Below are 26,355 nucleotides of genomic sequence, written 5' to 3'. Positions count from 1 at the left end.
TTCTCTCTCTCTCCCTCCCTTCCTTATAGAAATCTCTTTCACGACCCGCGTGGAAAGAGTTCCAATTCAGGGTTCAGGTTCTGGAGAAGGGCCGCACACAAATGAAGAGACTTGAGACTTGAAGAAATTCAACTTGGTGATATGGGGGACCAGTGGGAGAACTACTCCTCTGGCCCTGCCATCCCGTTTTATTAAGGCTTTGGGGAAAACATCTTAGGCATCACAAACAGAAATTTACATGTAGCCCTTAGGCAGGAAATAACAGAAACTTACAGGGGACAAACAAGGTGGAGGCTGCTTCAGCTAACAATGTCTCAACTAAAGGATAAGTGGTTAGAGCAATTAAGGTTGTGGACCAGCCTTCCTGGCTTCCTGTCAACATCTCTTTTTAGTGAAACTGATTTGCTTTCCAGCACTTTCTCTTGCTAGGATCAATTCAAAATAAATAAAAAATAGTGGGCTTTCAACATATAAAAATTAAAAACCAATGACACAAAGTACTTTCTTATTCAATAGGATTCAAAGGAGAGGGATGTTCCAGTTATGTTTATTACACAGAAATTTATGGAGTTTCATTTACAGTGGAGCTTAAAGGACTGTAGGATTTGGACAGATGGTCAGTGAGCACGTCAGTCCAGGCTGAGAAAATTAGGAAAGAGGCACAGAAGTATGAAAGGTAATTAGTCTCATTTGATTGGACAATGAAATAAATTGAGTGCTTCTATAGGCTAGAACTTTTAAACACTTTATTGGAATTATTTAGGAGTATTACCTTTGTTTTCAAACGATGGAACTATGGCTTAGAGAGGTTATTTGTCCAAGCTATTTAAATGGTTGGAAAATGGCGAAACAGGACTTGGACTTGAGTGGTTTGGCTCAAGAGTCTATATATGTATCGCTTAGATCATATCTGCCTTCTTCAAGGAGATATGAGCAATAAAGTAAAAAGTTAGATTTGGTGTGGACTCTAGGCAGTGATGAATGTGGGGCCAGGAAAAGGAACAATCAGTGGAGAGTTAAAAAAAAAAAAAAAAAAAAAAAAAAGGATCATTAGGCAGCAGTTTAAAAAATGGGCTTGAGCCGAAACCGGTTTGGCTCAATGGATAGAGAGTCGGTTTGGGGACTGAAAGGTCCTGGGTTTGATTCCCGTCAAGGGCATGTACCTTGGTTGTGGGCATATCCCCAGTAGGGGGTGTGGAAGAGGCAGCTTATCGATGACTCTCTCTCATCGATGTTTCTAACTCTCTAACTCTCTCCCTTCCTCTCTGTACAAAATCAATAAAATATATATATATTTTTTAAAATGGGCTTGAAGTAGGTTAAATATGAGCCAGTGGAGATTAGTTAGTAATTTCCTCGAGTGACATAGGAAGGCTCTCACCTAGAAATAGACTAGTGGGACAGATAGGATGGATGGATGCTATGAGGATAACTGCAATGAAGATGATCATGTTTTCCTGATCCTACTTAGTCACTGATCATTAAAATAGGTCTATATTTTTTGCATTCTGGCCATGAAATTTTAATTGATATTGTTAATTAAAATGATTTGATAAAATCTCCTATTATAATGTTATAAATACAATGGAACCTTGGTTCTCAAACTTAATTCATTCCAAACAGCTGTTCAAGAAGCAATTTGTTTAAAAACAAAATAATTTTTCCCCATTAGAAATAATGTAAATTGAATTAATTCCTTCTAGACCCCCCCCCACATGATTCTATTAACTTTATTTATATTAACAGTACCATATTTCTTTTTAAAGCTCTGTTTTTATTCACACAGCTTTCCTTTTCATTTTGCTGCTATCACTAAGCTTCATAGGACCCATGGTGATTTACTATATTTATCTATATACACCTAGTGGCCAGATTATTATGATCTCTAAATGCATAATAATCTGGCCACTCAGTGTATGTGTGAGTGTGTGTATGTGTGTGTGTGTGTGTGTGTGTGTGTGTGTATAGAGGTCTGGTGCATGAATTCGTGCATGGGTGAAGTCCAGCCAGCCTGGCCAGGGGAAGGGGACATGGGTGGTTAGCTGTCCTGCCTGCTGGTCAAACTCCTGGTCAAGGGGACAATTTGCATATTAGCCTTTTATTACATAGGATATACACTGAATGGCCTGATTATTATGAATTCAGAGATCATAATTATCTGACCACTCAGTGTATATAAAAGCCAAGTGACCTGAAGGTCAAAATGGCCAGGACGACTGGAACAATTGGTCAACCTCCTCTGGCCTCTACCCCTGGCCAGCCCCGCCCCCAATCAGCCACACCCACCTGATTGGGGTCAGGGCCAGCCGGCCAAACTCCTGTGTCCCCTCTCCTGCTAGCCTGACCTGATTGGCCTTCATTGGGGTGGGCTGGCCAGACCCCATCTGTGCACAAATTCATGCGCTAGGCCTTTAGTTTAATAATAAGCTGCAACAAAAGCAAAAATTCATAGCATAATTTCCTGAGATGTAAACAATGTGAGGTTTAGCAGTAACTGACTCTTATTACACCAATGCTTGGCATATAGGCATTAGTGTGAAAGGGCTGTTGGGCAGACAACTATAAACTATATTTAAGTTTTGTTTGACAACAAGACACTTTTTTCTGTCAAGAAAAGAATTGCTTGAGGTGGGAGACATTTGAGAATCAAGATTTGACTGAAAAAGAAAACCTGTAGAGATCAGGGATAGCAAAGTCATGACCTGATGTTCCTCCTTTAAACTTTCTTTACTTCCTTCTTTTTTTCCTTCTGTTCTTCTTAATTTCCTTCCTTCTCTAACTCCTCCCTTCCTTCTTCCCTTTGTTTTTCCCTGGTATTGTCTATTATTCTTTACTAGAGGCCCGGTGCATGAAATTCATGCATGGGGAGGGGGGGAGATGTAGGGGTGGGAGTTGAGTCCCTCAGCCCAACCTGCACCCTCTCCAATCTGTGAGCCCTCAGGGAATGTCCTACTGATGGTTTAAGCCTGCTCACTGTGGTTCTCTGCTCTCTGCCTGCCTGACTGCTCTCTGGCTCACTGCTGCAGCCAGGAGCAAGCAGGGCCTTGCTATATGCTCTCTGTGGGGTCCTGTTTGCCCCTCGCTGCCACAACCAGGACCAAGAAGGGCCCTGTTGTCTGTTCTCTGGTGACTGCCATGCAAGGGGCAAGCAGGGCTCTGGTTTCTGCTCTTGGCAAGGAGAAAGCAGAGCCCTGCTGTCTGCTTGCTACAGGGACCCTGTTGTATGCTCTCTGCAGGGGCCTGCTTGCCCCTCACTGTGGCAAGGGCTAAAAGGATGACTCTGGCAGGGTTGGGAGACTGGGTGCCACCATCTTTGTGACAGAGTGACAATTTGCATATTTTGCCTTTATTAGATAGGATGGCTGGCAACAGTAGAAAACTACATCTTACCTAATAATAGACAAACATGTAAATTGACTGTACCTCTGCTATGCCCACAGCCAATCAGAGTGAATATGTAAATTAGAAGGCCAAAGATGGCAGCTGCCCAGCTGCTCCAGGCATGGAGTGGCCAGGCAGGGCAGGACGCCTACTATGAGAGGGAGGAGGCGGGGGGGGGGGGGGGGGCGGGGGGGAGAGAAGAGCCATGAAGGGATCTACAGGAATGGAGTGCCACAGTGAAGACAAGAAGTCTGCAGCAAAGATGAAGATGGCAGACTCCGGCTGAAGTCTGCAATGAAACAATGAAGATGAAGATGGTAGACTCCAGCCAGAGTCTGCAGCAAAGAAGAAGAAGACAGACACTGGCTGGAGCAAAGGTCTAGGTCCCAGATGCCAGAGGAAAACTGGTGCTAGAAGCCAAGGGAAGGAAGGCCTGTTGCATGAATTTGCATTGGGTCTCTAGTTGGTATATAATTGCCATTATCTTACATACAACATTTTCTAGTTTCAGTAGCAAAAAACACATTATTTTAAGTATTGGGAAATTGGTTAAAACTTCAGTATAGGCAAGCTTGTCCATGGAACCACTTGGTAAGATTATTTTGTTTTTTTTATACATATGTTTACTTTTCACCTTACCTTGAACTATAATAGGAAAATGCCTAGAACTATGCCTGGTACAAAGCAAGTAGAGCAAGTGTAAGAAAAATTTCACAAAAGAATTTTAGTGTAAAAACATAGAAAAGTACTTTCTACAGAACCACTTCAACTTTTAAAGCTCTTGCATTCACACTGTGTTCCATCTTGTCCTCTGTAATCAGTTGCATGTTTTCCCCATCTCATCTCTTGTGAAGGAATTTTGTTGCTTTTTTAAAATAATGACAAGTTCCTCCTCTAAACGGGTTGTTTCTAAAAAATTAAAGAAAATTATTGGTTAGCATCAACTTGCTATATAGAAATGTAAATATTTATAAAATGACTAGAGGTCCAGCACATAATTAAATCACATATATGTAGGGTCCCCTAGGCATAGCCTGCCATCAGGGCTATGTCCGCCACCCCATGATGCCTTGCATGCACTTTGGACACTGCTGATGCCCCACCCCGTGGCACCTTGCACGCTTTACAATCGCTGCCAACACTTCACACATTCCATGGACATTGCCGATGCCTCACACGCACCATGGATGCTGCCAGCACCCTGTCCCACCTGCTGCTCATTTGTTTGGTCATGGTGCTGTTACAGCGTCATGACCATAGGCCTTTTATGATATAGACTAGAGGCCCCAGTGTATGAAATTGTGCACTCAGGGCAGACTCCCTCAGCCTCATTGTGAGAGGGTGCAAGCCAGGCTAAGGTACCCCAACAGGGCTGGGGAGGGACTTAGGGAGGGCTACTGGGCGTGTCCAGCCATCTTGCTCAGTCCTGATCAGCCAAACCCCAGATACAAGTTAACCTACTGGTAGGATTGTCTGCCCCTTAGTAGTCAGCGGCCATCATAGCGACGGGTTGACCAGTTTACTGTCTGTGCCCTGGTGGTCAGTGCACATCATAGTGAGCAGTTTAGCAATCTTAGCATATCATTAGCATATTATGCTTTAATTGGTTGAATAGCTGAATGGACAATTAGCATATTAGGCCTTTATTATATCAATATTATATTAGAAAATGGATAGTTATTCCTGTCTTGTGGCTTATAAGGTTATCTGAGTACAAATCTGGGAGTGTTGTATTAAGAGGTAAATTTCCATTTGTGGTCAAACATGATGAATATACATGTTTATACATAGATGCAATTTACTTCACTGCACATATTTAAGGAACAAGTCCAATTTCAGATCAGAGAAGTTCTCTTTATCCATAGCTGTCCTGGGAAGCTGAGAGAATTTCTAAATCAACTTCAATTGGCGGATGTCTGAGGGACTTAACCACAGTTATGTAGGCCGAGCATAGGTAAACAGGAAATGATACATGAAATGTGACTTCCCTTGTATCTCAGAGCTAATATTGATCCTGGATGTACCAGAAAGGTTATGATTTCACAGAGAAAGAACCCCAGATCTCCTCAGACGGTTCCCTAGCATATTCAGCAAGAGAATGGATCAGTACATGCAAGTGAAAAGCTATCCAAGGTCACAGAAAGGCCCATCCTAAAGGATTAGGGAGAACAGCGCTCCTCACCCACCTGTCATGTGTATCCTCAACAGCCACTCTGGAGACATGTTATTCATGGAGCACTGGGTAGAGTATTGAAATGGGTCTTGCCTCAGTAGTGGGAACAACTAGTCGCAGATTAAACATGGCTCTGGCTCCATCTAAGTAATTTTAAAAAGCAAGTCTTATAACTAACTGTTCCCAAATAAATCATCTTCATCCAAGGAAAAAACTAAAAAATTTTTAAGAACATAAAAATACTCAGCATCCAAAAGGTTAAAATCATGATATCTGGCATCCAATCAAAGAATAATCCTATCTAATAAAAAAGTAATATGCAAATTGACTGTCACTCCAACACACAAGTTGGCCACCTTTATATGGTCACAAGATGGCCATCACAAGATGGCTGGCAGGGGCGGGTAGTTGTGGACAATCAGGTCAGCAGGGGAGGAGAGTTTGAAGGGACCAGGCCTGCAGGGGAGGGCAGTTGGGGGACATCAGGCTTGCAGGGGAGGGATGTTAGGGGGACCAGGCCTGAAGGGGAAAAAAGTTGGGGAAAACCAGCCCTGCAGGGGAGGGCAGTTGGGGGTGACCAGGCCACTAGGGGAGGGAAGTTGGGGGTGAACAGGCTGGTAAGGGAGGACAGTTAGGATTGACCAGGCTGGTAGGGGAGGGAAGTTAGGGGCAATTGGGCCAGCAGGGTATCAGTTAGGCATTGATTAGGCTGGCAGGGGAGTGGTTAGGAGGTGATTAGGCTGGCAGGCAGAAGCGGTTAGGTGCAATCAGGTAGGCAGGCAGGCAGGCAGGCAAGTGGTTAGGAGCCAGTAGTCCTGGATTCTGAGAGTGATGTCCATCTGCCAGTTTAGGCCCACTGGGATTGGGCCTAAACAGACAGTTGGACATCCCTTAAGATGTCCCAGGTTGTAGAGGGTGCAGGCTGTGCTGAGGGACACCCCACATACATGAATTTCGTGCACTGGCCCTCTGGTGAAAATATAAAGAAGCAGGGAAATATGGCCCATAAAATGACTAAATTAGTCAAAATTGACCCAGAAGTGACACAAATTTTAGAATGAAAGAAAAGTAACATAAATAACATAATTGCATTCCACATATTCATAAGGCAAAGAACAGATATGAAAGAGAAAAGCGACTAACCTAAACTTTTTAAATGTATGAAGTAGTAATACAATGGATACATTAAAGGCATAGTAGACAATTTAAAAGAAAGATTAATTCATTCCTGTTGAGGAACAGAAACCATAGAAAGGAAAAGACTAAGAAAAAAAATGACAAAATGAAGAATATCAGTGAGATGTGGACAACACCAAACAGCCTAATATTTCCATAGACATAGATATTATCCTATCTAATAATGAAGGAATATGCTAATTGACCCTCACATTGTCACAAAGATGGCAGCACCCACAGCCAATAAGAGAGAATATACTAATTGGCTGCCACATCCTCAAAGATAGCGGCACCCACAGCCACAAGATGGCAGTGCCTAGGCCCCTCAGCCCCACCTTCCTCTGGAGTCTCACAGTACCCTCAGCCCTCCAGCCTCCCAGGGGCTGGCCTGAGGCACAGGCAAACCTTGGATGGTGGCTGCGTAGCTGCCCAGGGCCACTCGAGGCTCAGGTAACCAGGGCCGACTGAAGCTTGTGCTGCTGGCAGTGGCAGCATCAGAGGTGTGATGGGGCAGTGTTCCCCTGATCACTGGGTTGTCTCTTGCCCCTGAGAGCTCCTGGACTGTGAGAGCTGGTAGGCTCGGCTGAGGGACCCCCCCCCGCCCCTCTCCTTTAGTGCATGAATTTTCATGCACCGGGCCTCTAGTTTGATAATAATGTTTATTACCTTTGTTTCCATTCTACATTATACTAGAGGTTCAAGTCCATGCAATCAGGCAAGAAAATAAATACAAAGAGTAGAGAATTTGAAAAGAAGAAATAAAACTCCCTTTATTTACAGACCATATGATCATTTGTATAGAATATCAACTGGCTTCTGGACATATTAGAACTAATATTGATTTTCTATATACTAATATCTCATTTGACAAAAGTACAAATACTAATAGTAAAAATTGTAAAATACCTATGAATGAATATATAAAAATATATTTAAGACTTGTACACTGCAAACGTATAACATTGATTAAAAAAAAAAAGCAAAGAATACTCAAATAAATGGAGTGAGATATTTGGTTCATGAGTTGAAAAACTCAGTATTAACAAGAGATTGATTATTCCTGAACTGATCTATTGAGTGAACACAATTCCAATCAAAATCTCAGCAAGATTTTTTTCGTATAAATTGATAAGCTAATTCTAAAATGTCCATTAATATGCTAGAGGGCTTCGATTAGCCAAAACAACTTTATAAAGGAAGACCAAACTTGAAAGGCTAGTACTACTTATCTAACGAGTTATATAAAAACATAATTATCAAGACAGTAAATTAGACAAGTCACAGAGGAAAAAAGTTAAAAAATAATAATTTTTACAAAGATGCAAACACAAAAACCTTTTAGAGATTTTTGTTTGTAAGTCTAATTTAAGTCCATTATTTGGAGAAAAAATAATCAGAAGTCAAATCTGAAAGAAAGGATATAAAAATATTGATAAACACATGCAAACGAATTCTAAGGTTCTTGTAATAAAACATGACATAAAAAAGACAATTTCGAATAACTCCATTTGAAATGTCAATACTTCAAATAGCTCTGCTGTTAACACACCTTAAGCAGCCTGTGATGTTTCATGCCTCCCACCAGGTGTCATATCTGATGGCACTCCCCATGCCAGGATATATCCATTGTATTGGCTGCCTTTAACATTGGCTAGGACTCATTGGAGAGAAATTGGCATCATGCAAATATTAAGGGGAAAATAGCAATATTTTCAGAGGTATCTAGAAGAAAAATGAATTACAAAATAAAAGCCAACTTGGAGAGAACCCCAGTCATAAAAATGGAGTGTAAAATTAAATATGAGAAAATAATTCTATATAATAAAAGGGTAATATGCAAATAGTCCCCTCCGGAGTTCAACCGGGAGACTGGGAGTTTGATCACTTGCTATGAGGTGAGCAGTGGCAATGGGGTGATGAGAGAGCAAAGAAAGGAGGAGGTAAGGAGGCGGGGAGACAGGGAACCTGATCGGCGCTGATGGCCAGCCAGGCCTAGGGACCCTACCCAGCACAAATTTCATCCACCAGGCCTCTAGTAATTAAAATTGGAATGAACTGAACTTGCCATCTTAGCAGTGAGTACTTAATAATAAATACTAAAATGCACATGAGACAAAAGTATAATTAAAAGATTGTCAAACATATTTGATTTCCCAATATTAATAAGATTGTGATATGGCAGTATATATCAATATAACCAAAGTATGTAATTCTTAAACTTAGTTGAGTTTTGTAAAAAATAATTGACTGCCATTAACAGATTTGGCTCAGTGGATACAGCATCGGCCTGTGGGCTCAAGGGTCCTGGGTTCGATTCCAGTCAAGGGCATGTACCTTAGTTACGGGCACATTCCCAGTGGGGTGTGTGCAAGAGGCAGCTGATCGATGCTTCTCTATCATCAATGTTTCTAACTCTCTATCCCTCTCCCTTCCTTTCTGTAAAAAAAATCAATAAAATATATTTTAAAAAATAATTGCCCTAAGATGATTTATAATTTTAGACCAAAATTTCTTGACATGGCAAATTGTCAATGTTATTTAAAAAAGCAATCTACAAAACAGCCTATGAGGTATATAACATGAATTTATTTATTGGAATACATACACATTGATAGAATATTATAAAAGAGTGTGTGTATTTACCTATAAACTGATAAGTATACACACTGAAATTGCAATTTATCTTTCTCTTTACACAGATTTTGACTTTAAATTGTAAAATATTTTATGTTATCTGAAATTCAAAATACTAAAAAATTAACTAGTGGGTAAAATAAGAGCTTTTCCATAGAAATTCTGATTCTAAGAAAAAATTCAGTTATGCAATTTTTTTCTATGGGAATTACAAATAAAATTTATAGTGTGAGATAAAGTGAAAAACATTTACATCAAATAATAGGGCAATACTTTTTATATTAGTCAGAATATAAAATGGCCCAAACAGTAAAAACTGGCATATCTTTCAGTTTTGTGTAACGCATATCATTCCTGGGAGCCGATACACTGCCTCTTGAATAGGGTACTTTTGAAAATCCAAGCTAGCAATAGCTTGTCTTCTAACAGCCCAGATTAGAGGTGAAAGTAATTCTACCTGCTTGTCACTCTCTCCTCTGCTTCTGTCCCATTATTCCTCTACTAGAGGCCTGGTGCATAAAATTTGTGATTGGGTGTGTGTGTTCCTCAGCCCACCCTGCACCCTCTCCAATATGGGACATCCCTCTCACAATCCAGGGCTGCTGGCTCCCAATCTGCCTTCCTAATTGCCCTTAATTGCTTCTGCCTGACAGCCTGATCACCCCCTAACCACTCCCATGCCAGCCTGATGGATGTCTAACTGCACCCCTGCCAGCCTGTTTGCCCCCATATTCCCTCCTCTGGGGCCTGTAAACCCCTAACTTCCCTCCCCTTCAGGGTTGATCACCCCCAACTTCCCTCCCTTGCAGGCCTGATCCCTCTCAACTGCCCTCCCCTGCTGGTCTGATCACCCACAACTGCCCTCCCCTGCAGGCCTGGTCCCTCCCAACTGCCCTTTCCTGCTGGCCATCTTGTGTCCACATGGGGGCAGGATCTTTGACCACATGGGGGCAGCCATCTTGTGTGTTGGAATGATAGTCAGTCTGCATATTACTTTTTTATTAGATAGGATAGGGGCCTGGTGCATGGGTGGGGGCCAGCTGGTTTTCCCTGAAGGGTATCCTGGATCAGGGTGGGGATTCCCTTGGGGCATGGGGCAGCACGGGTGAGGGGCCTGTGGTGGTTTGCAGGGCAGCCACACACCCCGGCGACCCAAGCAGAGGCCCTGGTATCTGTAATTTATCTATCTTCTACAATTGAAACTTTGTAGCCTGGAGTGAAGCCAAGCTTCCTGCTTGCTCCCTGGCAGCAGGCATTTCTGTTGGAACTTATTTATCTTCTATAATTGAAACTTTGTAGCCTGGAGTGAAGGCCTGGGCCTGCCAGGGTGTGTGGAAAGCTTGGCTTCCTCCATTGCCAGGGAAACCCAAGCCTCCCTTCTGCTCTCTATGGCTGCAGCCATCTTGGTTGGGGTTAATTTGCATACTTGCTCTGATTGGCTGATGGGTGTGACTGGAAGGCGTGACTTATTGGTGTATAGGACTGATGGTTAATTTGCATATTACTCTTTTTATTAGGTAGGATCACAGCTTCTCTGTTAACACCTTCTACAGTCTCTATTAGAAGCAACATCTCATTTGTCTTTCATTCCTGGAGAGCACAGTGTTACTGTGATTAGTGTTTATAGTAACCCCTTGTATTTTGTCCACCACCACCAAGAAAATTAGTACAAGTCAAGAGCCTAACAGAAACCAGGTCAAGTGTAGGTTAAGTCACACATGGTTTTTGAATGGGCTTTTTTCCTTCCTGCATTCACTAGGAATGCAGGCATGGTTATTTATGGCATGGCTATCTTTTATTAAAACTAACTTTAAAAAGGTATCCCCCTCACACTGAGGGCAATCAAGGAGTTAAATGGTATCTAATAACTTCCACAATCCTCTCTTTAAGAGCAACTATTGACTCATATACACTGAGTGGCCAGATTATTATGATCTCTGAACTCATAATAATCTGACCACTCAATATGTGTGTGTGTGTGTCCTCAAATTTAATATATATATTGGAGGCCCAGTTCATGAATTTGTGCATGGGTGGGGTTCAGCCAGCCTGGCCAGGGGGAGGGGACATGGGTGATGGGCTGGCCTGCCTGCTGGTTGAACTCCTCCTCGATGGGACAATTTGCATATTACCCTTTTATTATATAGGCCATACACTGAATGGCCAGATTATTATGAATTCAGAGATCATAATAATATGGCCACTCAGTGTATATAGTTTGTAGTGTCAGCCTTATTATTTTATGTTACAGCTTATATATCATGACTATGAAGAATGGTTAATGTGGGTAAATTATTTAGACCTGAAATAACTTCAAGAAGTATGATAGAGAGCTAAAGTTATTTACAAATAAAACACTGCACACAAGTTTTCTCATATTTTAAATGTATCTCTTACCTCTTCACAGTTTAGGAAGACTAAGTTTTCTTCTTGTTTGTTCCTGCTGGCGTCCTTCTTTGTCCATCCAGAGGAGGCGCTGCTCTTCTCCTGTGCCCTCATGGTAGTCTAATTTCCTTCTTGCCATATCCAAATATCTAAATAAAGTGCAAATGCAGGTGAAGGTGAACTGGGTGTTTACATTCTAGTGACATCAGCTGCATAAAATGCCAAGACAACCTCCTTGCTCAATTTTTACTTCTTGAACTACAGGAATTTTACAGTTTTTCTTTCAGTTCTGATCAGGACTTGTAAGCCAGCTTTCACCACGCTTGGTCATACAGATCTCCCTACTGTGTCAGTATCTGTTCTTATGGCCAAGACAGTGGTAAAATGTGGAGCAGATTCCTTCCAAACATTGTGAACAGGAGTCATTCATAACAGTGGGTTTAGGAATGTGAGTTTGCAAAGAAGGCTGGAGTATCTGAAAATTGATTTCAAATCTAGAAGAAAAAAAAGTTTGAATTTTCTGAAGAAAAAAATATATATCCTGGGTGCCCTGTGACTTACAGAGCCTTCAACAAATCTATCTATAGTCTGGATCTCTGGTATGTTGATATGTTTATGGAACTACTACAAAATGGACCCACAGAATATAAAAGTTAGGCTGTGCAGCCCAATCCCTCACCTTAATGGAGGAAAGAAGAGCAGGAGGAAAAATTATGATAATCCCTTCATTTCCTAAGATATAGGCTTGAGCATGGAATAGTAATCACTGCACATGAGCAGGTAATATCTGAACAGCTTACACATTTTCTTTTATTGACAATGCATCTCTATATTGACATTAGATTTAATCAAACCTCTATTTTTAACTTTGTAGGAACTTCCTCAAATTTAATGCTGTCAGCCCTTAAAGATGAGTCATTGAAAGCTACTGCTACAGGCCTGTGCTAAAATGTTATTCTCCCCCCTTTACAACTTCAGGAATAATTTCGGTTCGGATTCATCTTTTAGTTTTCAGTTTGGATTACCTCTTGGACTCCCAGAAACTTTGTCATCTCTGGTAGAAATTGCTCTTCCTTCTCTTGACATCCAAGTTCCCAATTTCTGTACTTCTTGGTCCCCCTTCTTCTCTCTACCGAGGGCAGTAGTGGAATTAAAAGATTATCTAGTATGTAAAATAATTCCTAACTCCAAATCTTTCAAGTATATTTCTAATTTACTTGAATCTACAATCGATATGTAAGATATGCATTCACTTCACTCTCACGTGGTCCTTATTAGTCACTCCTGGTCCTTAAAAGATTGGGTGTCCTCCCCTAATGACCAGTTTGGAACTGTGCACCATCAGAAAGTCCAGGTATTTGACTGTTTTCTTGTAGATTATTTGTTTTGCAAGCATTTCCTATTTTAAAAAGTGTGGATCATATATTTGCATATATCTCTATATTTGTTTATATATACATGTATAGGAACACTTTTTAAATTTACTGAAATAAAACTGTCCTTTGATATGCCTTTTTATATTTACTGTTTAATAAACTTCCTGTACTTTCTAAATAACTAAGTCTGTTTAACTGCATTTAAATCTATTTTGAATCCATTACAGATATAGGTAAATGAAACAAAGTAAAAATTTCTCTCTCTGAAAATAAAAGATATATAACTCATTGTACATGTCAAGCTATTTTGAAAAAAAAAAGTATGAAAGAAGGGCAGGAGAATTCTAGACACAGAATGAGAAATGGGAGAAATGTTCAACAATTAAAGGTAAGTTATCCTCTTTTCTATACCACTCTCTCAACTTTAGAACATAAATGTGTACATGTACATATTTGTAAATGGACACATATACATACCTAATTTTTATTCAACCATCTGAATCCTAAACTTGAAATCTCTCATGGATGTGAGTGTGCATGACACACACACAAACATTGAGTCAAATGTGGAAAGGAGCTAGGCCTATATAGCTCATTGGTTGGGCATTGTCCGTACATGAAGATGTTGCTGGTTTGATTTTTATTCAGGATGTTCTGGGGTTGTGGGCTCCATCCCCAGTAGAGTACATGCAAAAGGCAAAGGATTGATCTTGCACTCTCACATCACTGTTCCCTTTCCTCTCTTTATCTCTCTTTCTATCAAAAACTTATAAAACTATTATTTCAAAAATAAAAAATTTAAAGGAAGTCACTATTTGTACCCACTCTCTCTATACCAAATCATTCCACTTTACCTTCATAGGTAATTTTGTACTGGATGAACACAGCTGCATGTGTATGAGTACAAAGACACAGTGTACATGTTCTTGAGTCACCCATACAACATTGTAAGTATTCACACGGTACCTTTCCTGTTACTCAAGCTATTTTAGGTTCCAGCTTCAGAATATTTCTGCCACAATAGACTCTTCCTATTGGCCCCAACTCAGACAGAAGGAACACACTGGAGTAGCAATTTAATTATTAATTTACTAGAAGCCTGGTGCACGAAATTTATGCATGGGTCTGTGTCCCTCAGCCCAGCCTGCACCCTCTCCAATCTGGTACCACTCAAGGGATGTCTGATTGCCCATTTAGGCCCGATCCCTGGTGCAATAGGGCCTAAAAGGGCAGTCGGACATCCCTTTCACAATCCAGGACTGCTGGCTTCCAATTGCTCACCTGCCTGCCTAATTGCCCCTAACTGCTTCTGCCTGACATCCTGATCACCCCTAACCATTCTCCTGCCAGCTTGATCAACACCTAAATGCTCCTTTGAGGGCCTGATTGCCCCCAAATGCCCTCCCTTGCAGGCCTGGTCACCCCTAACTGCCCTTCCCTGCTGGCCTGGTTGCCCCCAACTGCCCTCCCATCCAGTCCTGCCACCCCCCCACAACTCTCGCCCCTGCAGGCCTGGTTCTCCCAGACTGCCCTCCTCTGTAGACCTGGTCTTCCCCAACTGCCCTTCTCTGCCAGCCTGGTCACCCCTAACTGCCCTTCTCTGCTGACCTGATAGCCCACAACTGCCCTGCCCTGTAGGCCACCTTGTGGCAGCCATCCTGTGTCCACATGGGGGCAGCCATCTTGTGTACTGGAGTGATGGTCAATATGCATATTACTCTTTTATTAGATAGGATGCTAACTATCACTGACATATAAATGACCTGTTCCTTTCTCTTTCTTGGCCCAATAAAGCAACCTCAAATTATTCTTTATCCCTGTTCTAAATTTTACATTTCGAAAAAATACTTAGTTTGTCATAATCAAAGGTAAAAATATTATAAGAAAATCCTTTTCATATAAATACATCTTTTTTCCAAACTCTATGTAAGGAAACAAATTTAAGTATTTAACTTACTTGTTCTTTTATGTACTTGTTTTCAAACTCTAACTCTAGACTCATAAGATAATGCCTGTACTTATTAAATATTCTCAGGTTACAGACAACCTAAGAAAACAAAACAATAACAAAAAAATATAAATAAACATTTAAAAATCATAGCAAACACCTTTAGGAGGAAAAATAGTAATAATATACAATCTGATAAGTTTGGTATTCAAAGTAATAAATTGCTAATTGTTTTGTAAGAAGTCTATCTCTACAATTGTTAAACAGGACATTTCTATTCAAGTCATTACATTTGAAAATATAATTTATGAATTTAGTATACATCACTGGAATTATTAAAATAAAATTTCCATGTAATAATAATATTCAAGAAAACAAGACTATTCTTATGTTCTCGCAAGATGCTATCTAATATTGCTGTCTTTATTTTGCCTCATGTTTTAAAAAATTTTATAGGACATAATTCTTGACAAGCATACAGAACTATTAGAAACATAGAAAGAGAACTATACTACAGTTGGGAAATTATATTCTCAAATTATTTGGTAATCAGATTTTGATATTAAAAGTAAAAAAAAAATGTGGGTATAGTATCATTTATAAACAACTGTTGTCTAATTTCCCTTGACCAAAATACTAAGTAATTTATAGAATTTCACATTATGTATCTCTCATGATTGAGTTAAAGGTGAAACTACAGCGTCACACCAGTGGTTATAGCCAGCTTATCTCAAGTGTTGGAAGTCTTCAATGATTAAAAAGAAGTTATCTTCAACCCACTTTATTGCTGCTTATGTAGCTTCCTTCCTTTAATCTCCTCTGGAAATCTTCGTGTGAATGGTTGCTCTTAACTGTGGATCCTGGAGATGATTATATTGCTTGTCCAAATGCTGACAATAAAGATCAGTCAAGTTAAAGCCATAATGAGAGAAGTTAGCTTGACATGTAGGCAGACAGGGCAGGTGTCCAGTGGAAAACAAAGGCAAGTGGAACATAGGCAGGGGCAGACAGGGCAATTTAGGCAAGCCTAACCACAGTCAACCATGCAGGAACAACAATGTTTTTTAGAATCAGAGCTGGAGGTTTGTAAACCTAGGGAAGGGCTACAGCAGTAAGGTGAACTTACACATAGGAAAAGTTCAGGTCCTTTTCTGGGCAAGAACCACCGAGAGAATCAATGAGATGGTGAAATTGGTAGATAGAGAGCAGGCTTGTAGCAAATGTATATCCCTAGATGACAGGGCTTCAGTGGCAATCCATTATTGAGCCCCTTCCTATTTGGGGAGTCTCGATAAATTTTCCATGCTTTTACTTAAATCTTCGGGTCCACAATTTCATTCTTCAAATTCTTGAAACAGGAACCCAGGAAGAAAACCTTGGCTCACTATTCCGGTTATCAGCCATAAGAAGGTAAAAAAAAAAAAGCTGCAAGCTGATTTAAAAAGACAACAAATATAAACTTAGTGAATTTTAACTTTAAATATTGACCTATTCAAATGACCAAATTTTTCATTTAAGACAAAGCATGCAAGAAGAATGTGAAAGGGGGAAAATCAGCATCAAAAATATTTGGATTATGTAATGCTAATTGCTTATTCCTACTTTTCCCCACATTGACCTGAATTATTCTAAAAACCCACCCTCACTCAATTCCTCCACTGATCTCCATCAGTCCCTAGTCCTGACCCAGAGAAGAAAGGAAGAGCGGAAAGGAAAGAGACTAGGATAAAATGTGTTTTAATGGATAACACTAATGCTAACTTTTCTTCATTTCCCTTTGGACCCTTCATGTCAAGGCACTGCATTCAAATTATAGAGAGATAATATCAATTATGACTATGTTATCTCAATTATCTGAAAATGAAGAAAATGGGAAATCTTTTTCCAAGATGCAAGGAAGCAAGTTTGTCTAAAAGATAGAAGCAAAACTCAGATGTTAAAGATGGATTAAAGAGTTATTGTATCTTGGGGTCTTATCTAATACAAGAAACCCTGCAATCTCTGAATAGTACAGTCAGGAAAAAAAATTCAAGTTATGAATTATAAAATTCAGTGTATTGAAGAACCAGTTATAAAGGTTTTGACAGGAATTGAGATTTCTCCATATGTGAAAGACCAAATACAACCTTTTGCAATAGCCTTAGCATATGAAAGAAGAAAAATATCAGCTAATAGTCATGTTTCTATATGTGATACTAGAGGAAACAGCTCAGTTATTTAATTTCATTTGTAAATTAAAACATTACCAAAGTGGTGTGGGGTTTTTTGTTTGTTTGTTTTTGGTGTGAGTACTTAGTCTACTTTCATTAACAGGATGGTGTTAATGCTTTAATGAGTATCTGTGAAAAGGAAAAGGTAGAGAACAGATGTATGCATGGACTCTGTCCTAATGTTATTACATTATTTTTCTTTTCATTTAAGTGTTTTTGCTCAGGAAAACAGAAGGTTTAGTCTAAACTTTAGACTCTAAAGTAACATCAAAGCAGGAACTGGCCCAAGTGAAAGGAGGCTGGAATGTGTGGGGATGTGGCAAACCTGAGAGCACCTGTCTTGTTTGCAGGCCCCTGATTCAATGTACAAGACTCCACAGTCCTGACCTGTCTGAAGGGACCTGTGTTGCTCTGTCTGACAGCAGCTACGTCAGTCATGTGCTGAACACTAAGCAGCCTGGCTGGGTGGGATCCTGAAGGACCTTCCTTAATGTAGGTGGGAGGCTGCTTCTCATGTGGGCAAAAGGGCAGATTGGTGGGAACTGGTAGGATGCTAGCTTTGCTTTCCATTTAAAGCTTCCTTGGAAAGTTTCTGTTCTCAGGCTCAACACTAGGCTTTAACCCCTTCCAAGGGGTCTAAATCACAGTGTAATCATTCCTTAATTGCCAGTGCTTTTCTGAGAAGGAAGAGAAAGGAATAATATGGGGCAATGTCTTGAGTTCAGTGAAGCCAGATATGAAGCAGCCGACAGTCATGAGTCCAGGACTGGTCTGACTGTTTCTTTTAGAGGTTGACATTTAGCTCGTGACTTCTTTTAGATATTAACTTTAGGCTGTGATGAGAGATTTTTCAAGATCAAACCTGGGCTACTCAACCTATAAACGAAGAACACCTTTTAAACATTCCATTCATTGGAGCCGGGATAACCCTATGTTGTCATTTAAAACAACTGCCTTGATTTCCTTCAAAAAACAAAACAAAAAACTGAAAGTGTAAATATAAAGCATTACTTCATTGAGGAGCTTTTATGGAAAGAAAAGGAAAGTTCTCACAAATTCAGTCTTCAAAGAAATAGCTTGGTGCCTAATTATAATTAAATGAAGACAATTTGGGGGAGGGGAGAAGAACAAATGTAATAAGAATAGAGAGAACATATTTTTAAAGGTACTTTGATAAGCAAATTGATATTTGGCAGAAAAGAGTAATACCCAACTATGTCAAATTTGCAGTAAACAATATACTTGAGGAAGCAGGCAAAAGAAATACAGGGCTAAGTTTAGACACAAAAGAGTAGTAGTATAGGAATAGGTGGCAAGCATGCTGTAGGAAAGCTTGTGTCTGTGAATATACCCAGTTAAATTGTGAGAGAAAGGTATGTTTTTAATCAGCTTGCCCTAGTACAGTGGTCGGCAAACTCATTAATCATCAGAACCAAATATCAACAATACAACAATTGGAATTTCTTTTGAGAGCCAAATTTTTTAAACTTAAACTTCTTCTAATGCCACTTCTTCAAAATAGATTGGCGCAGGCCCACACTCAAGGGGCCAAAGAGCCACATGTGGCTCACAAGCCACAGTTTGACGACCACGGCCATAGTAGAACAGATTAATAAAAAAAATAAAAAAATAAAAATAAAAAAAAATTTTTTAAAGCCGAAACCGTTTGACTCAGTGGATAGAGCGTAGGCCTGCAGACTGAAAGGTCCCAGGTTTGATTCCGATCAGGGGCATGTACCTTGGTTACAGGCACGTCCCTAGTAGGGGTGTGCAAGAGGCAGCTGATCGATTACTCTCTTTCATCAATGTTTCTGACTCTCTCTTCCTCTCTGTAAAAAATCAATAAAATATATTAAAAAAATATTTCCCAGATGCAAAACTTGCTTTAAGAAATCATGTTTACTAGGCAAGTATCAAATATCAAGGGGCCCTTCTCATTTCTGACATCACAGAGAAAGGTAGAGGATTACTCAGAATTCTTCTTTGTAGAATTTTTTTCGGTATTAACCAAAGAAACCATTCAAAAAAAAATGTAGTGAAACTCCTTCAATGTTAGTGATTGAGTCAAGGACTGAGGAGGTGTGACAGTGTGTGTAGTGCTGAGGATTGTAAACAAGAAAGGATTTGAGGGAAGTACATACCATTACCCAGTATGATTTAAGTCATAAAACTATAATTATATAATTATAGTATTGAGTAAAATTATACAAATCACAGGCAATGCAAATTCCAGGGAAATATAAGCTCACTGAGGCTATGATAGTTCAGAAAAAATATTGGAATATGGTTGAATTCCATAGACTGAGGAGAAGAGGAAAGGGTACGCCAGGTTTAGGGGAAGGTGAGGAAAGGCACAGCATTACCATGAATGTGAGAGGAGGTATGAAAGACCCCAACTGGAGGGAGCAAAGGTTCTGGGTGGGGAGTAAGACTGGACAGAAGGTTGGGGAAATTATGGAGTGTCTTCCCAGAGGCAGAGCCTTCTTCCATTAAAGTGAAGTTACAGTACTGAAGGAAGTCAACTCATCTCAATTCCATTTTATCCTCACTGTTGTGTATGAGATGGTATTTGTCTTAAAACATAACCATAGAGAAGGTTGTATAACAATTTATTGGTTAAAATCATCAAATAATTAAATGTCAGCCAACAACATTAATTTTCTACCTTTGAACCAAACAATATTTATTTCTAAGTAAATAAAACTTCATTAAATCAGTATATCTTGTGTTGTTACCAAAAAAAAAAGTTAACATGCTTCCAAAACTTAAGAGAGAACTAAGAATAACACCTGTCCATCCCATGATTCTGTGCAAGCCACACTAGAGGAAAGTGCTTGGCATGAATATTAAACAATACCTTGGATTAGATGTAGGTTTGATTTTTTTCCCCCTGATAATGTTAATGCAAATTGCCTTAATGGACTTTGTATAATATAGGACCCGACTTTCAAAACAAGTAGAAATTGGCAAAGAAAACCAACGTCAAGGCTAAAATTACCTTTCCACTTAACTTCATCGTATGGTATAGATTATTGATTCCTGGGATCACGGGCAGCTTAACCCCAAGGGGCAGATCAAGTAGTGCAGCCACTTCCACAACTGGAAAGTGGGCTTTGTGCTCACCCTGTCAGGAACAAAGAAGAGTTTTGTCTTTCCTTTTAAATTTATTTCCTTAGTTCGGGCCTATCTAACCCTACTACTGTAACTAAAGGAAGCAAAGGGTCATACAGTCAGGGTTGAAGGGGCCCGGCCTGAAGCCCTCCTGGTCTGTCCACCAGCCAGTTGCTGCTCCCCACTGTGCTGTAACAGGGTACCCCAAACATCACAGTTATACCCATGGGACCTGTCTGTGGCTCTCCTGCCTGGCCCCATGGAAGACAGGGCCTCCTGCCACTCTCATCTCCATATAGCTGGCTGTCTTTCTGTCCTTGGCAAGGCTGCTGGTGGCTTTCTTAGTGGTGGCAAAGCCCCCAGCCTTAGAGCAGGTGCTGAGGTAGCTCTCCATGGAAGACCTGGGCCCCTGCCCTCCTCATCCCTTGTACCGACCGCACCTGGAATGGCCAGTATGCCCTTTTTCCTGAGGCTCCACTGTCTCAAAGTTCCAGGTTGGAATGTGGGGCCCCACAAGGCACAGCCTTCAGAGGCTGGCTCCTCTTGCTTGAGGCTTGAGCATCCAGAGCTGGGGAAATCAGTCCACGGGGCCTGGTCAAAAAAATCATTTGTCTCTGAAATCAACACAAAACAACAATTAAATCAAACCCAAATCACAACATATAATGCTTTGCTAGTGCATAACTGGCTAATGTCTTCTGGCCTCCAAGGAACTATGATTGCAGAAAAAGAAAACTCCAGGATTGACTGTGCCAACCATTCTAGAGCCAGAGGCCTGGCTTTCGACCTGTCCCCTGGTACACACTATGACCACACCCTGTCCCAGGCTCCTGCAACCACTTCCCACTCCAGGTCTCAATGACCTTTCTTTTAACCCTTGTTTCTCATCCAGTTACTCTGACTGCTACCTTTTATCCTTCCTGATCCTTTGGTGTCCACTGTCACCTCTCTTACTTTAAACTCTCAATTTACAATCCAAAAGTTTAAAAATTAAGAGTTAAAGCAATTTAACATTCAAAAGGCTCAACAACATAGTATATTCATGTATCAAATAAGAACAGGCAACACTTAAGAGTTAAGGACTGCTTCTACCCTGCTTTGCTCCATAACAATTACTGCTCTCAGCTCCAGATCTCAGGCCTGCTCTGCTCTGCACAGCTAATTCATCCAAAGGCTGATCTACCAAGCATGCCCAACTCCTTTCCTGGGTCTCAAGTAAGATCAAGTGCTTAGTTGTTAATATTACAATGGTGACTTTAATTGTCTAATATACATACATGATTTCAAAAAATTTTATGGTATCTGCATACCATAAAATCAGTGAATATTCACTTCTAATGAAAACTGGATTTGAAATTCTTCCCCAGGATAATATCCTAATAGGGAAATCAATTTAATTGTTCTAATTCACAGCATCTACCTTCCCAACCACTCCTAAATGAGAAATATCTGCAAACATTTATTCAATAAACATATAGATTTGCTTTCCTTTTCCTTAATTTTCAGCTTCCCCTGTTATCTCTCTTCTTCCCCTAAAAAGAGCCATAAAGGGAAAACTTGGTTAAATGAAGCCAAAGACATGGTTTTGAATCCTAATTCTTCTTTTATTCTAATTTTGACAAAATAAAATCTAAAGTATTTCTGTATGATATACAAGGACCTTCATATTCTAAACCTTATTTATATAACAGCCTAGTCTCATCTCCTACAGGTGCCTTTCTGGTGTACTATGCTGCAGTAAAAGCTGGAGTATGTTTCTCCAGACATGTTACATCCCCATTGATTATATCTTTATACTTGCTATTCCCACTGCTTGTGAAATCTTCCCACAGCTTTTATGTCTAGGAAACTTTGCTTCATCCATCAAATGATCCCTACTATATAAAGTCTCCCTTGATTTCACCAACTAAACTTATGCATATTTTTACTATTTTCCCATTTGCTTTGTGCATTCAACAAAAAACCACACACACCAAAAAAATGCTGCCATAATGAAAGTGATCATTAATTATCAATTGTTGTTTACAACACCGAAGAGGAACCATTAAACACATTTCTATCCCACATTAGCAGCCCAGGGCTTAATATAGGGTCAATAAGTCTTTGTCAAGTGAAAGAAGTCTGACTTCAGCAAGGCAAGTCTAGTAAGACAACTGAGATTAACAGGCCACTAAAGATATGAGATTGGCACTTGGTACTGTACATATTGGATTAAATACCTAGAGGTTATCTGAGAGAATCAATACCCATAAAAGAAGCAGAATCCAGAAACTGGGGACTGAAATTTATGGAATATCAAAGCTTAGAGGAGAAAAGAAAAAACCAGGAGAAAAAAAGGTAAAGATGGAAAGAAAGATATAAACAAAAAAGTAATTATGAAACATTACCGAAAGAGAACTTAGTACAGTGATTTATCACATAAGGTAAGAAAGGAGGTGGGGGTTAGAGAGAGTTTCCAGAAGGGGTTAAGGTGTCAATTGCCAGACATTGCTAAGAGCAAAGAAAATAAAATTCAGAAGAACTAAGCTCATTTTATAATTAGCACATTATTGATAACCCTTGCAGTCTGAAAGAGTAGGGGTGAAAGTAAGTTTCAAAGTGGTTAAGTATCAAGTGATTGGTGAGGAAAGGGAATTATTATCAGATGAGATTTTTATTCTGAGATTCAAAAACTATATTAAGAGTACATGTTTCAGGAAAAATATACTAAACTCAAACTAATAAAAGCCAGCAGAAGCATTTTCTTACACAAACCACTGTCAGTAACACAGAATTCAGGAAAAGCAATGCTCCAAGTGTGCTTTTCCACACCAAATACTGGTGCATGGCAGCATCTTCTCATGTGGGTAAACTTCTGAAGGATCTTTTTCTAGGGGGTGAAAAGAAATTAATATGAGTACCATCATGATGTTTACTACATCCAAAGATGGGAAAAATCTTAAATTGTCTTATACATTAAAATGTACCTATCCAGAAGGAGATTTTTGTAAGTGTCTAAAATTTTCAAATGCAAATTTAGCCATTAAAAACAAAAGCTATTGCTGACAACTATCACTATTCTATGTAATAAAAGCCCAGCAACCATAATGGCTTAATGACCAGAACGACCACTCAAGCAGTTGCTATAAGGTGCATTGACCGCTTCTCAGTCCCACCCTCTCCCCAGTCCCTCTTCTTCCCTCCCCACCAACTCGCAGGTTCCAGTCAATGGCAGCATGGAGAACAGAGAACCACAGGGAACCAGGTGGGTGGTGGTGGGGTGGGACTGGGGACTAGTGAGCAGGTGAAATAGCTGACCTCTTAGTCCCTCTCCTCAGCCCACAGGCTCTGATGGCAGCATGGCGAATGAGGAACCAAGGGAAACTGGGTGAGTGGGTGGGGATGGGACTGCGGACTGGTGATTGGGTGGAAGATGGTCCTGATCGCAGACTAGGCCTAGGGACGCTACCTGTGTATGATTTCATGTGCTGGGTCTCTAGTATATATAATATATCCAATTAGATAGAATGCCTACCTAGTAGGGAATCTCTTCATCTCTTAGGTGAAGTGTCTGGCATCAATAAATTCTTCAATAACTATACAGTTATTTAAGGAATAAGGTGAACCTCTTCTAAGGTAACTTCAAGAACAAACAAGTCTTGAATTTTTAAAAGCCTGAAAATCATTAACAAATTTCTGAATACCAAAGATAAGTTGTACATTTATTATTCTAACATTTTAAGTCAAATACTACTATACTTCTATCACCATAGCTATCCTGACTGTTTCTTTTGGGATAAAAAGTTTAAATTAAAACATGGCCCTTGAGGATAAACCAAGATGGCGGCATAGGTAAATGCCTAACTGCAGCCTCACACAACAATTTCAAAAATACAACTAAAATACAAAATGGACATTATCCAGAACTACAGAAAAGTTGACTGACTGGAAATTCTGCAACTAGAAGGAAAGAGAAAACCAGAAGGAAAATCAGAGGAGCTATAAAAGCCTAAGGTATGGAGACACAGTGCATATGTGGGGAGAAGATGGAGCCAGCGAGGAGGGGTGGCTGAGTGCCTGATTGGCGATCCCTAGCGGGAAGGAGATAAAAGCTCCAGGCTGCACTGAACCCCAGTTCCTACTGCACTGAATCCCAGTTCTGGGCGAGACTCTGGGGACCCAGGCTCATACAGAGGGAATCTAGGCTGTAAGGTGGAAACTCAGGCGAGCAGCAAAAGGCAGAGCCCCAGAGGCATGCATGTGAATGCACGCAGAGAACGGACTGTTGACTGTGCTGCTAGATTGCCCTAATGGGAAGGAGACAAAAGCTCCAGACTGTGCTGAGCCCTAGTTCCATGATAGACCCTGGGGACTCAGAGTCATACAGAGGGAATTTGGGCTGTAAGGCGGAAACTCAGGGGAGTGATAAAAGGCAGAGCTCTGGAGGCACACATGTGAATGCGTGCAGAGGATGGACTGTTGACTGTGCTGCTGGATTGCCCTAGTGGGAAGGAGACAAAAGCTCCAGACTGCACTGAACCCCACTTCCAACTCCACTTCGAACTGCACTGAACCCCAGCTCCAGGCTCATTGGGGAGAGGAGGGAGATCTGGGGGAGATAATAGATCAACCGAAGGACTTGTATACATGCATATAAGTACAACCAATGGACATAAAACTCTGGGGAGGGAGAGTATGTATGGGAGGGAGGGAGGGGGGCAAAAAAAATCAATAAAATATATATTTTTTTAAAAAGTAAAGAGCGTGAATAAATAACAAACACTTTTTCAGTTCAGGTATGCTGCGATAGTTGTTAAAATATGACAAATTATTGGCAATCATAATGCTTCACACATCATTGTAATGTGTCCTATACTTTTAAAACATCTGTAAACAAGTGTGCATTACAAGAAGCCAAAATTATACACCACACAAGCCAATGAAATTAATGTTTGTACAGAATGTAATACTGACAATGGGGAAAATATCTCATAATTAGACTTTTGGGATAAGATAAAATTCTATCTAATAATTTCCAAAGTATACAACTTTTTTGTACCTAGTTATCTAAATAATTTTACTGTGCATATACTACAAAAGTTGTCATAAAGAGCAATTTAGAGAAAGGAGGCAAGCAAGGTATAAAGGTTAGCAGGCAGAATGGTGGGACATATAAAACCTGAGAAAAAGAACATAGCTTGGAAAGAAGGAAAAAAAAACTGGTAAAATAGATTGTTACATGGAATAAAAATGTTCATGTATTTATACTTTGTTGACATCTAAGATAAATTCTCATATTTCCACTTAACAAAACTTTTCAAATGTATACCACAATATAAAACAAATTTAAAATCTGGTTTTATTCATGTCCACTTTAAAAATGAGGCAAAGTAAATTGAAAAAGTATGAAACTATATTTTTCAAAGGGGAACTCACTGTAGTATGCCACCTAAATTAGTTACTGAAGTAGCAAACTTAATGTATTATGAAACCTTTTAACCTATCACTGTGGAACTTACAGCAATGTCCATAGTAAGTATGCAGTATATACTAAGATACTGATAAACAAAAAAAAGTTACAATAAAAGATCTTACTATTTCCTTTCTTTTTAATATAGATACTGGCTTTAAGCACCTAATCTTTACAAAAATTTTAATTACTTCAACTATTCCTGCCAACATTTTGATAACTCTAATGAAATATTAAATATGCTTACATGCAACCCAATAAAACCTGAAAAATATTTAAATCCAATCTTACTGACACTTTTGACTGTCATCCTAGTGAATATTTTCTACTCACTTCCTTCAACTGTATTATCAACTCTAAACGTGCTAAATTTTTTAAAAGGTTATGCTTGAAAAGCCTCAAGAAGAAACATCACGGAACTGTTCAAATTTTAAAAATTCTTCCTTGCTAATGTGCTATTAGAATTCGCCATTGTAATTGCAGAGGAAGGAGAGAAAATGCTGACATCACAG

The 26,355-nt window shown here is 39.8% G+C and overlaps 1 long non-coding RNA gene across 1 annotated transcript; it reads right to left on the bottom strand.

Annotated features, from left to right (window-relative positions):
* Positions 1 to 3,888: 3,888 nt before the first annotated feature.
* On the bottom strand, positions 3,889 to 24,963 carry LOC311629396. Its single transcript, XR_014796183.1, has 12 exons — positions 23,909 to 24,963; positions 23,143 to 23,263; positions 20,835 to 21,008; positions 20,282 to 20,407; positions 16,200 to 16,505; positions 15,854 to 15,963; positions 15,083 to 15,172; positions 12,775 to 12,878; positions 11,762 to 11,898; positions 8,280 to 8,452; positions 5,568 to 5,697; positions 3,889 to 4,290 (listed from the first exon to the last, which is right to left on the bottom strand). It is a non-coding gene; the product is annotated as an uncharacterized lncRNA (long non-coding RNA).
* Between the last annotated feature and the right edge of the window lie 1,392 nt (positions 24,964 to 26,355).

Source organism: Pipistrellus hanaki (genome assembly GCF_964339955.1).
Source record: "Pipistrellus hanaki genome assembly, chromosome: 1".
Taxonomy (NCBI): domain Eukaryota; kingdom Metazoa; phylum Chordata; class Mammalia; order Chiroptera; family Vespertilionidae; genus Pipistrellus; species Pipistrellus hanaki.
Note: the sequence above shows the minus strand (reverse complement) of the source record. Positions and strands in the feature narration are given on the sequence as shown.